Source organism: Ambystoma mexicanum, chromosome 9 (genome assembly GCF_040938575.1).
Source record: "Ambystoma mexicanum isolate Mex_15411 chromosome 9, UKY_AmexF1_1, whole genome shotgun sequence".
Lineage (NCBI taxonomy): Eukaryota > Metazoa > Chordata > Amphibia > Caudata > Ambystomatidae > Ambystoma > Ambystoma mexicanum.
The window spans coordinates 850,157,387-850,172,970 of record NC_090931.1 but is presented as its reverse complement, the minus strand read 5'-3'; the positions used below and the strand labels follow the sequence as shown (position 1 = coordinate 850,172,970).

The following is a 15,584-nucleotide window of genomic DNA, read 5'->3' as shown; positions in this document are numbered from 1 at the left end:
AACGGGCCCGGGGTACCGCCCAATACTCCCATCAGGACCGGTGAGGAGAACCGATCGATCAGTACCGGATGGAGAAGAAGATGCTGAACTGTGCCATCTACAGAAGAGGAAGAAGATTATGAGGACAGACCGGTGCATGGGTCAAAACCCTTGTGCACGCGACTCCCCATCGACTCAAATTCAAAGTGCAGTCGCGTGGGGGGGACTTGTTGGGTGTCCTGACCCACGTTTAAGCTATCCTGCTACAACATTTGGTGCTGTGGGCTTAGGAAATTCAAGATGGCGGAAAACCCACATGTGCGCCGAAATCCAGGAAAGCTGCGCAGTTTGTGCGCCCACCAAAATGGTTGCCTCACTTGCCACCCACCAGTGCGAGAATGAAAGGCCGGGTTGCCATGAGGGAAATGGGTTGCCAAAGGAAAAACAGTAGCGCCGGTTAGCTTCAAAGCGCTTTAAAACCACCATTGGACTACCCGCACAGTAGTCTGAAACCATTGGGAATGGCAATGCTGATTGCCAAATGCAACCTAGAAGTGTGGGGAATTCATTTCTTAAATCCCAAAAATGAGTGCAGTACCAGTACTCACCACTATCCAAAAGCCGGCGTTTTAAAACCACTCTGTGTGTTTTTCTGAAGGCAAGCAAAATGCCTATTTCAAACCTTGCAACATGTGCAAAATATTCACTGAACACCAGCAGACATTTGGCAGAATGGAGTTTTGTGTGCCTACAAAATCTGGGAAATGAAGAGCCCAAAAACAATGCTTATAACAAAAATGCTATGGAGTCAGCAGCTTAAGCCTAACTGAAACTGGATTTAAAACCACCAAAATCGAAAATGTTAAATTAAATGAGTGACCTATGCTTGGTGTCACATGCCCTTGTAACTGTTGAAATGTCCTAGTTTTGCACTTAGAATCAGCATTCTAGCTGCATGTGTAAAATTGCAAGTTAATTTAAAAAGCAACAAATAACATGACAGTAGCTGAAAGTCTGGCTTAAGGAACTTGATTCTGCCTGGCAACTACCCCCATCAGCAGTGAAACTTGAGTCACCACTGTGTTCCCAGGCCAACCTTCCTTTTGCTGCCCCCACTGAGGATATGCCATCTATCTGATAATTGAATTTCCTGTGCTCTGCCAGAGAGTGAACAAAGCCCTCTTCACTCAGGCAAAGGTTTTTATTACCGCAGTCGTAAATTGTAGCTTCCTCTTGGCAGGAGCTGGGAGGAGCACTGCCTGTGAGAGCAAGCTGGCTTGGCAGAACTGGAAAGAACCAGAAATTCAACCTTGTGCTGAGGGTAAACCACACCCCTTTGGAGCCAGAACATAACTTTAAAAAGATGAATAACTCATAGAGCGGACATGTGAAAATTTTATAAATGATACCATAATTCTTGTGATTTTTCTGCCCACAGTTTAAGACGTGGTAGGAACCGGTGGTATGTTCAGGGGGGTTTTAGCGGAAAAGTGGATATTACTCTAAATGTGTGCATGTTAAAAATCTGAAACTTCATCAGTTAATGTCCCTACCCCCTGCACACATGTATGTAAAGTTGGGTCCATGTCGGAAATTGAAAAAGCAGTTAAAAAGTCAATTATGTACACTCTTTGAATGCAAGCTCCGAGAATGAGCAGATTTGGACATAGACATGGCTAAATTCAGCCACACCATGTATATGTAATTTCAAACAACTGTGTAACTCTGAAGTATGGATTTTGATCATATATATATTTGGGTGCACAGATGACAAGGGAGGTTGTTTCAAGAGATTATAAAATGACATCAATCTGACTCACAGTTCAGTTTGCCAATCAAGCGGAGGAATGGAAGCCTGACCAATGACGAATGAGAGGGGCAAGTCTAGTGATGCAACACACACACCCATTCTCAAGAAACAGATAAAAGCAGAGAGTCAGGACACATAGAGACATTCAATTTCATCTGCCGCTGGAAGCCCTGCCGGAAAAATCCATACTTACCTCCATCAAACTCCAGAAAGCCAAACTAGAGACTTCAATCTATCCAGAGCAGAGACCAGACCAGAGAGAAAGCAGTGCTGTGCCTAGCAGAGACCAGACCAGAGAGAAAGCAGTGCTGTGCCTAGCAGAGACCAGACCAGAGAGAAAGCAGTGCTGTGCCTAGCAGAGACCAGACCAGAGAGAAAGCAGTGCTGTGCCTAGCCGAGACCAGACCAGGCGCTGTGAGCAGAATCCGGAAAGACCTGACCAGACTGAAGATCGTGACCAAGTCGCTTTCCTGTTCAAAATCTCTTGTGAGTACTTAGCAAAACTCAGAACACATCTCTTAGTTTAAATTCATCTAATTCAATCTATTTAACCTAAGTAGAACTGCCTCCTATCTGTCACCTGTCATTTCTAGTAAAATTTGTCATTTTGAAAAAGTGTGCGTTTAAAATTTACAAAACCAAAAACGACCTTTACTAAATTACTCATATCTCCGCAACCGTTTGGGCTAGAGACTTGCAATAACTTTCATTTTGAAGCTGTGATCCTAGGCTTTCCTAGGCTTTCCTAGGACCCCAAAACGGTAGAGATTGCGGTTCCTTTGTAATAGCGCTCGGCGCATCCGCGAATTTTGCCGCGATTTGCAATTTCTTCACATGTAAAAAAACTGCTGCTGCCTGATTTCATTTGCCAGAAATTCGTTTAACCTGCTAACTATCCCTGCATCATTGCTAGTGTGAGCCTGGACTAATATTAACTAGATACCACTCATCCTGAACCTCTAAAAGGGAATTAAGAGCGTTTCCAGCATATTTCTCATTCATTGCTAGCACCTATCAAAGCATTTGCCTGTGTTTTCAAACTTCTGTTTAAGCTTGCTGGATTGAACTGAATTACAGTTGATTGCATTTCTGAGAACTGTGTGTTTTCCTTCCATTTCCTTGCCTTGCATCAAGGGGGGGAGGGGAGTAGCCAGAGAAAAGTGATTACATTGTTTGGTTGAAATCATATTGCGTATTTTCTGTACTGCATTCATTGAATATTGCATCCCCCTGAGCATACATAAAGCATCCTCTACCACATTATACTTTTGTTCCTATTTACCAGTGTGCTACCTTATCCATTTCATGTCAACTCATTAGTGATTATAAGAAGTGTGTTAGTGCCAGATTCTCCGTTGTTAATCTTCATCATATCAGATTAAGTGTGCTATTCAGTTATTAATTTATTATAAAGCGTGATATAATATATATTGTTTAAATTATCAAATAAACCTTTTAAACTTGCAAAACAGAACTACTTCTTGGCTCAGTGGGGTCAGGGGGATTCCAAGAGAGGGGTGTTATATAGGGGTAGTCATCCAGAACGCATGAACTGGACCTAAAGATATATCAATAAGGGTTTTCATTCAGTATTCTAGACTAGGCGTTAACTTAGCTGTAGTGCTGAATTGAATCCTCTTACACCCAAATCAAATTTTCATGAATAACTTCTGTTATGTTTATCAGACAGTTTTGGCATGCTTCAAAGGGGGGTTCAAAGGGGGCTAGTGTCACCTTTACTAGAAGTCTGGAATGACCGTTGTGGCATACACGCTGTACTTTTTATGCAATAATATGTATTTTTCCATTAACTAATCTCCAGCCTTTCCTTTATTCTCTTAAGTGGCATTTCCTCTTAAGCATGTGATCAGAGGCTGGCTTTGTGATAAGAGGCGGGTTTATCTTCGACTAGACTAATGGACATTTTATCGGAGTTGTGACCGCAGGGTCACTTCTACTGAAAGAACAGGCATGACTTTATCTATTTCCACTGTGGTTTAAATCTAGGCAGAGTATTTCTTTCTATTTTTCCGAGCAATGGACCTGATTGATGGTTGACAACCAGACCTCTCTCTCCAGGACCAGCAGAGGAAAGGTATTGGAGGTTAAGTTTCATTTTCAGGAGAAATGCCCTGCTGCATTTGAAATTCTGCAACGGATGGCTTTTAAACTCACACACAAATGCATTTTACATTACATTTTATAAGGCACCTCAGTTGCAAAAGACATGAGTATCACTTCTGGATTGTCCATATGCATAGAGCAGTTATATGAGAAAACTATGTTCAAACTCTGAACGTCTAGTAGGCACTTCTCTCTGCATACTGTCGTCATTTGGATGAGGAAACATGAAGTTCTTTTATTTCTTATAACTGCAATACGCTTGGTTTCACTTGAAATTACTGGATCGCAATCTGGTATTACATTGAAGATAATATACACACAGCTATCTATTTCTTTAAGTAAAAAGTGTAGCTTTCCATGTATTTAGTAAAACAGCATTGTCAGCCACATGTCTATCTTTTCCTTGCTGAAATGCACTATGCATATCTTTGCACTTTTGAAGTTCTGAGCATATGACTCCTTCATTTGAGATTCATGCCTGTCTTTAGTTCAATAGGCCTCATGTCCAACATCACTATTTCTGTGCTGGCTTTAGACTTCAATGGGACTTTACAAATCACTCTGGATGTTTATTTCAGGTATTCGGGGGCTATAGTTCACCCCACAGATGAAATTGTGTGGAATCTATTTGTAAAGTTTTAAGAAGTTTTGATAAATGTTTGCAATAAACTATGTAATCAATAAAAAAAATAGAAAATGTACCGTAAAACGCTGTTAGAGCGTGGAGGGTGTATTGCTTTGGGTCATTTGGCTTGTGATACTATATCCATTTGTGGAGGTAATCTGGAGGAAAACCCTCCATCCAGAAGCTGCAGCATGTCCTCCACTTTCCCTCCAAACTCGGAATATGGTGCTGCTGTAAAAGTGTCGATAGTTCTGTTTCTGACCCTTTTTTCTTACTGTAGCAGACTCTGAAAGTATGCAGTGATGCAGAATATATGGATTGATTCATGGCAGAGGGATGTGCATTATGTGGGGCAGCGGCATTAGCACACTGGGATACTACGAGGGGACTGCGTAGTATGAGACAGCAGCCTGGCTTTGAAACTCATGCCATCTCCTTTGCTCATTCCACCGTGAATTCCCATAAACTAACACAGATAAGTATGTGCAGCCCATAGTTACAAAGGCCTGGCTCACTGTGTAGATGTATGCTCTCTCACAAACATTTGGTGCTTCATCAGACAACGTTGAATGGCAGGGTCAGACTGGAGCATAAAATTGTCCCGGGCACCAATGAGAAAGTGGCCTATTGTGGCAAATGGCAATTTATTCCTTTTGTGACAGGCTGTTTTAATAGTACCCAAGGGGGAGGTTTTTGATAAAATGTCATGCAAATTGTGCATTTTAACAAATACTAGATGGGGTACCTGGTGTTGCCCATGTCCTGATCGAGTGGTGTCTCATGTGGCCTGGAGGATGTTGCTCTTGTCCTCTTGTCGGCAAGTCTTGTTTCAGTTTGCTCTGGTGTCTCATGTACCGTGGAGGATGTTGCTCTTGTCATCATGTCAGAAGGTCTGGTTTCAGTTTGCTCTGGCATGTCATTTGCCCTGGAGGAAGTGTCTCTTGTCCTCTGGTCAGCAAGTCGTGCTGCTGTTTGTTGTTGTTGATTTTTGCTTCGCATCAGATGGAGCTTTTCCAAGTGATGTTCGTTTTTTGTGCTGCATGTTTCAGTCACTCATTGGCTTCAGAATATTTGAGAAAATGTCCAAGAAAGATTGATTGATTGTGCTCTCTTCTCTTGAATGAACTTAAGTAAACTGTAACCTTGCCATGTCCCGTATTTGATGTGGTGTGATAAAAAAAACTTTTTTAAAATTCCCTTTAAAAATGCTTTAATAAACACTTTCAAACTGTATACAGTAGAAATACATTTCAAATGAATAACCAACACATCGAACATTTAGCTTCAGGCATTTTTCCAAATGCTGCCCCCTTCTAGTACCTACTCTAGTGAATAGGGGTGAGCATATGAGGATGTCTACAGAATGAATTATTTACATCCAAACATAGAGTAGGAATCTTGCCCCAGAGAAATAAGGAATCAATGTAAAAGTTGGTAGCAGTGGGTTCAAGGGTATACATTTGTATAGCCGGACAAACATACACAAATCCCAAATCTTTTTTGCATATAAGATGTTTGCATTCAAACATAAGGCCTCATTGCAACTCTGGGGGTAGCTGTGTCGGTAAAAACCGGCAGGCTGCCGCCGGAGTTGTGATTTTTTTTAGGCGCCTGGCTCCACAGAAAAAGGGGGGATTACGACCCCGGTGTTCCTGGCAGTCAGGCGCCGGAAAAATGTAAATCCCCATTCCCATTGAGTGCAATAGGACTCAATGGGAATGGGGATGACGGAAGCACTGGCACCATTATTAATGACGGTGCCGGTGCTTCCCGGGAAGTCTGCAGGCAGATGCTGTCCCGCCCGCTAGGTCAGACCTGGTGGGAGGGACGGCAGCCGCCCTCAGACTCGGAGTGTGCCGGTCCAGTAAAAACGGTGCCGGTAGGCTTAGCAGCACCATTGTTACCGGACCGGCATGCTCGTAATGAGGTCCATAGACTACGATCTTGCCCCAGACAAAAGAGGAATACATGCAACATTTGGTAGATGTGGGTTCAACGATATGGATTTGTATAGCCGGACAAACATACACACATACATATATTCAGCTTTATATATTAGATTTATTCAGTAACAATGGTCAATACTACTAGCTACATGGTGAAGTAACTTATCAAACATGGCTTTGATCAAACAAACTGGCCCACACTAGCATTTTGTGTTTTTGCCTCAAGCAATGCCCTACTGCCCTTCAGGTCAGTCCGAGCCTGCTCAAAGGCCTTTGTGCAAGCCTAAGCAATGCTAAAACATAAGCTTCACTCATAATGTTTTTCGTATCTATATAGCACTTGTTGTCACCATTTTTCGTGCTTCCCAGTACTGCTATTACTATTACCAAATGAACTGTGCTTAATTTATCGACCCAACAGAATTGTCCTGGCGATTCTGTGACCTGAAATTGTGATCTGCAGTGTTCACACAGATATCAGCACCAAGCGATTAATGATGTGAATTATCTGACCTACATGTGAGCAGGAGAAGCACATGTGTGGCTAGCTAGTGGCCATGTGGTCACACGGTAGGCTGTACGGTGTAGACACTGCCAGCGTGGATAGTGTCTTATTGTATTGTTGTGGCTCTGTGGAGGCAGCTCCTGGTTTGGGTCATGATTGCATGCAGCGAGGCAGTCCTAATCTAGCATGGGAAGGCTTTGCGGCTGCAGGCTGGGTTGCTATTAGCCTGCTGTGTGTACATTTGTGCCTGTGAGCAAGATTTTGACGCACCTGGTGCACGTGCTCCAAGGAATGGTGCCGTTTTTAAGTTCTTGGACCTAATATGCGGCCCCTAGTCTTTTCCCAAAAAAAAAAAAAAATACCTTGCACATTCGCTTAATACAATCAAAAGCCGGGTTGAATAGAGCCATGCTACAAACTTAATTTTAATGTGTGATATTCAACTTGATTGAAATGTCCTGAAGGTGGAAGGTGTCTATTATCCCCCCTCCATCCCCCGAGTCTATTCAGCCTTCAGAACTCACCTATGACAAAACAAAATAGTGAGAGGCACATTTCCCTTTAACCAATTACAAATATATGATTACTAGCTTTCACGGAAGAAAAAAAAAACACTATTTGCAAAATTAGGCCACGGATTCAAGGGCTGTCTATTCTCCCCCGGTGCCTATTACCAGGCCCAGCTGGAGAGCGCATTCATCATAATGGGTTCTCCAGCAGAATGAAGACTAGCGAGGGTCAGTGTCGGAAAGGTGACGGGGTCACGGCGCTCATGTTGTGACTCCGGCTGGGCTTCTTCCGCTCAGCTAGGCTGGTGTGTGTGTTTTCGCCATCAGCGCCGAGCGAGGGTTACCATATTGTTTGCAACGTCTCGGTCTCTGCAGCCTATGCTTCCCTGCGCCGGGCAGCCCGGATCTGCTTCATGCAAACGCCCCGGAAGAGGTTATGATGAGCGGCCAAATGCGGTCGCACTGGAACTCCAAGTAACACTTCTGTAACTTTTGGGATATATAGGTTTTAATCGAACTCCAATCATTTGAATATTGTTTACTGCCATAACCGTGGGAAGACTGCCCCTTTCACTCACCTCATCCAATATTGACTGCCCCCCAACTGATCTACCTATGTGTGGAAAAAAAACGGTAAACAAAAATCCTATAAAAAAAAAACTTATTATAATAATCTATCAGTTGGAGGCACACGAAAACACATTACACCCCAACTTTTCACTGCGCACATAAGCGTTTTGCTTTGTATGTCTTCTTGAGGAAAGGAGCAGCCTTTTGACAGACAGCTATTTTGCCATCAGATGTTACAAAAAACCACCAATCCCAGGGCACCTAAAGGAAAAAAGGATACAAGATTGGGACGCTTTGGGTTATTTTGTAAGTACGGGGCGACCTCCCGTGTGAACTATTTTCTCCTTTCTCTGCCCCCTTTTTATCTTCATTTTTCTTCATTAGGTGACTACGAGCCATCACCCGCCAGTTAACATCGCCGTTCTATGGAGCTGTCATCTTTCTGGAGCGCTCAGCAAAACCGGTATTGATTTGCCATTTGCGGAAAATAGCCCTGGGTCTTAGAGTTGCCCTGAAACAAGCAACTGGGACAATGCGTGTCTTGCAGTGTGGTGGCAGAATTTGCATTCGAGTCACAGGGACACAGTGGGAGGGAGATTGAAGGTCGTGCCGCAGAATGGTCCACCCGCAAGTCTTTTGAGGCCAAAACCACCAAGTAAGGCACTATGATGCTGAGGTCAGAAGGCAACCAGACGCCCAGGACATTCAATGCATCAGCCGTCTAAGTGACACCACACTGCCCCGGCGGGTGATTTATGGACCGATTAAGGAACTCGCTTTTAATGCTTCCGAGAACCCCACTGGCAGTATATGCTTTAGGTACAGATGGTGTCTCAGCCTCAGACAGCTGGTTCTCTGTGTGCCGCCGCATCAGCAGGCTGTGGGGCTGATGCTACTGTGCATGGCCCGGTAATTCCATGCATCCCGGCGCCGGTGCCCTGCGGCATACGAACATGAAAAGGTGCAGTTTTTTATTATTTTAGCTTCCAAGATTCTCTGCCCCACTTCCATGCCTCCAGCAGATTCACAACCCTCCCTGAATTGCATAACCATGTGGGCAAACTGCTGCTCGGTTCCTCTGCAATTTTCCCAGGTGTCTGGAAGTTGCATCTATTCGTGCAATGACCTTTGTTCATCATTCTGATCCTAAAATAACTACTTTACTTGTTTGCAAAAGATGTTCCGTTAAACACTCTTCCCAAATGTAAAACCTATTTGTGTGTTTTTTGTCAAATCACTGTCCCTGTGTCTCATTTGGAAAGTATGTGTAATCTAATTAGAATAAACTGTCTAGAACCTATCAATCCTTTCTAGATCTGACTGCTGTGCCAGTCTCTTCCATGCCTTCCCAACTGCTTTTTCACCTCTGGATAAAATCCTCAACTTCACGGGCTGCACACTTTTCAACCTTTCTTGCTTTGCCTCTAACTCCTCTGCCTGTCACCAGATTAACTTTCCAGCTATGAAACGAAAGCCTAAGTATACATTTCTGCTCATGATCTCCAAATCTATCCATGGACTTGCCCACCCTACCTATCTCCTCATCTCATTCCCTACTCTCCTCCTCGCTTGCTACAGTCATCCCCAGCTCACCTCCTTGCCACCACTCAAGCCCCCTGTGTGCCCTCTAGTTTCCTCTCACTCTCTCTCGCTGCTTCCTGGCTCACCTACTCTGGAATGCTCTTCCTCTCCCTCTCGGCACTACTCAGACTCTACCACTATTTAAATCCAACCTCAAAGGTCTCCTTTCTGAAGAACCTGTTTCCTAGCACTCTACGCTACTGCGTCACCCTGTTTTCCTCTCTCCCTTCCTTTCAAGGACAACCCTGCAGCACTCTCTAGTCACCACTCCATCCTTAATTCAACACTTCTTCCACCATCCCCTTTCTATGTCATTCTGTCCTGTCCTTATCCCAGGTTTATATCTACTCCTTCCCCTGCAAAAGGTCACATTCTCTCACCTCATTGTAAAGGACCAATGTCCTCTGCTTTGTTATCAATGGTACATTTTATAAGCGTGTTTGTGGCAAACATGCATTGCTTTCCCTGTGGCTTTTAAAGATAAAATAAAAAAATAAATAAATAGCTATATAGTGTACTGTCTGGTTCTGATCCAATAGCATTCCCATCCATCCAACCTATTGCATTGTGTCTGGTATCATGTGCATTCTATCACACTCCACACCAAAGCCTGATTTATGTAATTTTTCCTATATTGGTGATGCGCCTGGAACAATATGATATGATCTGATATTGCATTTGTAACGCGCCTATACACACGTTTCTCAAGGCGCGACGAGGCAAGGAATGGGGAACAGAGGGTGGAGAGATACAACAACCTTACTAGGCCAAGTGACATTGAAAGGGGGAGGGCAAAAGTGTCAGGGGAAAGGGGAGGGGGCAGTGATGAACGTGGGATTAAAACAATAACAAGAAGTGCAGCCAGCCAGCAGGTGGCAGATGCAAGGTTAAGTGCAGACCGCAGGTGTCCAAAAGTGCAGGTAGGGGGACTGTAGGGTTACAGATACAGACCCAAGTGCAAGGGTTGCGAGACAGTGTAGGTGTGCAACTGGGCGGGTAGGGACCTGTGCCTGAAATCAGAGGGTAGCCAGGTGCCCAGTGCAGTATCAGACAGGAAATCGGCAGGGGAGAGGAAGGGAGAAGGCAGAAGCAAAGAGGAAGGTCTTGAGGTGCTTCTGGGACCAGAGATGGTTCTCCTCGAGTTTCAGAGAGGCCGGGAGGCTGTTCCAGAGGGATGCCCCACCAAAGAAAGATATCTATCACCAACTTGTTGCTTGGAGATGCGACTGACCCTAAGGGAGTTGTCGGTGGAGGAGCGAAGACCTCAAGTAGGAAGGTATTTACGAAGAGAGTTGTAGGTATTGAGGGCCCAGGCCCCACAAGCCCTTGTGGACAATGCTGAGGGTCTTGAACTTAATCTTTGCAGCCACTGGGAGATTTCAGTGCTGGAGAGATACGATCCCTGGGCTTGAGGCCAAGGACAAGTCTTGGAATCCTGTTCTGGATGAGTTGCAGATGGTGGAGAGTAGAAGCAGGAAGATTTAGAAAGAGGCTGTTGCAGTAGTCCAGCCTAGAGAGAACCAGAGCTCTAGAGACAGTGAGCTTCTGGGGGAAAGAGAGGAAAGGAAGAATACCTCTGAGGAGGAGCAGTTGGTAGTTTGACTTCTTAGAAACTTCAGAGATGTGAGGTGAAAAAGAGAGTGTGGAGTCGAAGATGGCCCCGAGGGTGTAGGTGTGCCGATGAGGAGAATCTCCATATTACTGGCATTAAGGCAAAGATCGTTGGCGGCACACCACTCCTGCATAGCACACAGACAGTCAGAGATGAAAGAAGGGGAAGAGGTGGCAGAGGCGAGCCTGAGAACAATCTGAGTGTCATCCGCATAGCACTGAAAGTTGGAGCAGAGAGCGGCACTGCAGTGGGCGAGAGGTGCCATGTATTGGTTGAACAGCCAGGGAGAGAGGTTAGACCCCTGGGGAACACCACAGGTAGAGAGTGAGATAGAGGAAAGGAAGGACCCAAGTTGGACCTAGGAGGGTCGATCAGAGAGGAACAAGGTCAGCTAGGCCCAGGCCTGATCGCTGATACTCAGGTCTTCACTGAGATGATAGAGCAGGATGGCATGGTTGACCATGTCAAAGGCAGAAGAGAGATTAAGTATGATGAGGACTGAGGGTAGATTAGACTCAAGGTTAAAGAGCAGGTCTTCACGGATGTCCAGGATAGCAGTTTTGTGATTCTGGCTGCTCTCAAGCCAGACTGATGGTCATGGAGACAACCAGCAGATTCAGTTTGAAGATTAAGGAGTTTACCCAGGAAAGGAGTGATGGAGATTGGGCGATAGTTAGCCAGGCAGAAGGGGTAGGCAGAGGGTTTCTTGAGAAGAGGGTGCACAAGAGAGTGCTTCAGGGGGTAAGGGAAGGCTCCAGTGGCGAAGGAGTGGTTGCAGAAGTCAGGCGCCAGGGTGTCAATGTGGTCCTTGATTATTTTGGAAGAAAAGGGAAGAACCTGTTTTGACGAGACTTTCAAAGATCAGGCTCATCTAGAAAACTTGTCAGAGGAGAACAGAGGAAAGGAAGGGAAAGAGGGAGGAGAGGTGGCCATGGGGGGGGGGGCAGAGGTAGAGGAGGGAATAGAGGGAGGAGGAGGAGAGGACGAGAGGGCGGACAGGATGTCCTGGGTTTTAGTGATGGCCTGGGAGGGGACAGGAAAGTTAGGGACTGTGCAGGATTGTCCAGCTCCATGCTGATTTTAAAGAGTTTGGCCGAGTTGTTAGATGCTGCTGAAATTCAGACTTGGATGTAGGCTCTCTTCTAAGAGCAGACAGAGAGCCGGTATTGCTTTTGGAGCATGCGGCAGGCCAGTTTGTCAGAGGATCCACAAGAAGCTAGCCTTTTCCTCTCAGCCACCCTGCACTTGCGTTTAAGGGTGACAAAGTCAGAAACATACCAGGAGTCACACTTGGCTTTGGGCTTCAAGTGGATCCTCATGACAGGAGCAAGAACATCAAGAGTATCAGAGATAGAAAAGTGGAGCAAGGAAAGGGCTGTGTGAGGATGTGAGTCAGCCAAAGGAGTCGGAGGGGGACAGAAAGTGGTGGTGAAAGCCGCAACTGACACTCGCTTCATGGGTCAGATGACCGAGAAGGTAGGTGGCAGTGCTGGAGTTGGCTTGGCCTGAGGGGTAGAGAAGGAGGGAAGGAGAAAGTGATCACTCCAGGAGAGAGGAGTGACGAGTGGGATAGAGAGGGGGAGGTTTGAGGAGATCAGAACATCCAGAGTGTGCCCTGCAAAGTGAGTCCGGCCAGAGGGGAGAATAGAAAGAGAGAGAGAGTCGCAGATGTCGCGAAAGAGTCCAGAGGATGGACAAGAAGGAGGAGTTGAGTGGTCGAGGCCAGGATGGAGGAGGAGAGGTCCACCTACTCAGAGAGGAAGGAGGTGATCTGACCAGGTGGCCAATAGATAGTAGCCACGGTAAGAGAGTGGCCAGGAGAGAGAGAGAGAGAGATCCTGCAGATAAGGCATTCAAAAGAGGAGTAGGCCTGCATAGAAATGATAACACGTGCAGGAATCCACTCCGGGAAGATCAAGGCTAGATCCCCATCAGAACGGGTGGATCTGGGCACAGAGAGGATCTTGTAGCCATCAGGGAGGAGAGTGTCAAAGCTCATGACAGAGCTGGCAGTGAACCATGTCTCGGTGAGACCGAGGACATCGGGATCAAGTTTTTCCAGGAGGCGGCAGATGTCAGAGGAGTGCTTGACAGCTGAGCGAGAGTTGAGAGTGGCAACATGGAGAAGGTTGTCGACCTTGAAAGACCTCCGGGTAGGGGTGCAATTCAGAGGTACAGAAGCCCGTGGGGGGGGCATAAGAGGAAAGAGGAGAGGCCAAGAAGCCGAAGAAGGGAGAGAAGGGACAGCAGGAGAAGAAAGGAAATTGATGAGGTGCAGGAAGCGTCTATCAAAGAGGAGAAGGTTGGCCTGAGGGCGTTGGACCAAACGGTGCCATTCAGATAAACATTAATGATGACCTTAGAGGAGTGGAAGGGGCCAGTTTGGCCTCCCACCAGGTGCCTCCATTAATGGGAGAAGAAGAAAAAGGAGAGAGCACAGAGGCCATATGAAGAGTCCATAGGTCTGGCGAGGGAACGATAAAGAGGATGTCGGTGAGGGTCTGTCTGAAGGAACGACTGGTGTAGGTGTCAGCGATAGGGAGGCCTGGGTTGGAGACCAGGATATCCTTTTTTAAGTTCTTCCTCCCAGACTTAGTGAGGAGAGCAGGATAGCTGATAGAGAAGCAGTTTGAAAAGATAGGAGAAACAGACAGCACCATAGAGTTGGTGGGGGAAGAGGAGAGAGGAAGACGGTGGAGGGTAAAGGTGGGGGGGACAGTAGGGGAGGACAAAAGGAAGAGTGCAAACAGACGAGACGGAAAGGTACAAGACAATAGTAGACAAATGACTAAGTAGACAAGAACTCAGATGGAAGAGCAGGCAGAAAACAGGCACTAATATAGGATCTATTGAAAACATCCTGCTGTCATTGGAGCTAGATCTGTGCTAAACCAGTTAGATTAGCTGAGACTGGGGTACTTTCTTCTGTTGTCTGTCTCTTGGTGGTGATGGACCCAGAGAAATGCTAACACAGAAATAAGAGGAAAAACTGCCTTTATTAAGCAGGTCTATGGGTGCAGGAAACTATATTGAGAAATCCAATGTACTCTGGAGTAGGAACATTGGTGCAAGACAGCAGCTGATATTGAATTTGTTGTACTGCATGCACGATAAAAGCATCCCAATCGCCCTAATTTGAGAGCACAAATTAGTTGGAAAAGCACAGATTGAGCTTTTTAACAGGGCTCTCTGGTTTCCAATGTTCTCATCGATTCCTGGAGTATAGGTTTGGCCTCAGCTCAGATTGGGGTCACTCTGTCCCTTGCACACCAAGCTATGCCTGAGTCCAGGCTTCAAGATTAAACCTGCTGCTCCCTTCTCATCTTTTGCAAACACTGTCCTTCAAGAAGTGTTTGTTACATGGTTCTTTTTGTACTGCTTTGAGAATGAAAACAGAAAAAACTGCTTCATTGCAGAAAATGAATTGCCATAAGGGTTACACATCTAGAAAATATGACGTGTGTTAGTTCAAACCAGAAGTCATTGCTAGTTAAAAATGTCTGTAAACTCTTCATTGCCCAGAATCCCATACTTATATCTTAAACAGAGTACACAACCTCTGTTTTTAAAAATAAAACCACAAAGGTGATTCTGTTCATCAGTGTTGGACTGGGGCAGGACATAAAATTGTCTTGGGCGCTAATGAAAAAGTGGCCCACAGTTGCACATGGCAATTCATTCCTTTTAAAACAGGTTGTTTGAGTAGCACCCACGTTTTGTTGTTGTTGTTGATAGAATGTGATGCAAATTGTGCATTTTAAAGAATATTCTTTGAGTAACACTGGTCAAAACTACTCACCAAATGGTAAAGTAACTTATCAAACTACAACACATGGGCCAAAAAAAGGGGCCCACTTTGACCCCAAAAACTGGCCTACATGGGCATTTTACGTTTTTGGTTCGGGCATTGCCCTATAGGCCTGTCCGAACCTGCTGTTCATGACAATGGCATCAAGATGTTTTATGAAAACTTCCCAAGGAGCCTGAGACACCCAAGGGACCGTAAGAACCGGAAGGTGGTCATGTTCCGTTCGGCTTGTGGCAGCTAAGGCAATGTACAACCACCCGGGATATGCTGCTCCATCGGGTGATTAGTGCTATGTCTTTCGCCCATATCCACCTCGTGTTCTTTGCACTCTGAAGCTGGTGATTAGTGCTATGTCTTCCGCCCATATCCACCTCGTGTTCTTTGCACTCTGAAGCTGGTGATTAGTGCTATGTCTTCCGCCCATATCCACCTCCTGTTCTTTGCACTCTGAAGCTGCACGATCTCCATTACAAATAAATTTAGTGCTCTAGAAAATATCAGATGTACATGAATTG

General features: G+C 45.5%; 1 protein-coding gene across 4 annotated transcripts in view; it reads left to right on the top strand.

Moving 5' to 3' along the window:
* ERBB4 (erb-b2 receptor tyrosine kinase 4) overlaps positions 1-15,584 on the top strand; it is a 2,687,977-nt gene that overhangs the window by 695,047 nt on the left and 1,977,346 nt on the right. The gene's annotated exons all lie outside the window — the stretch shown is intronic.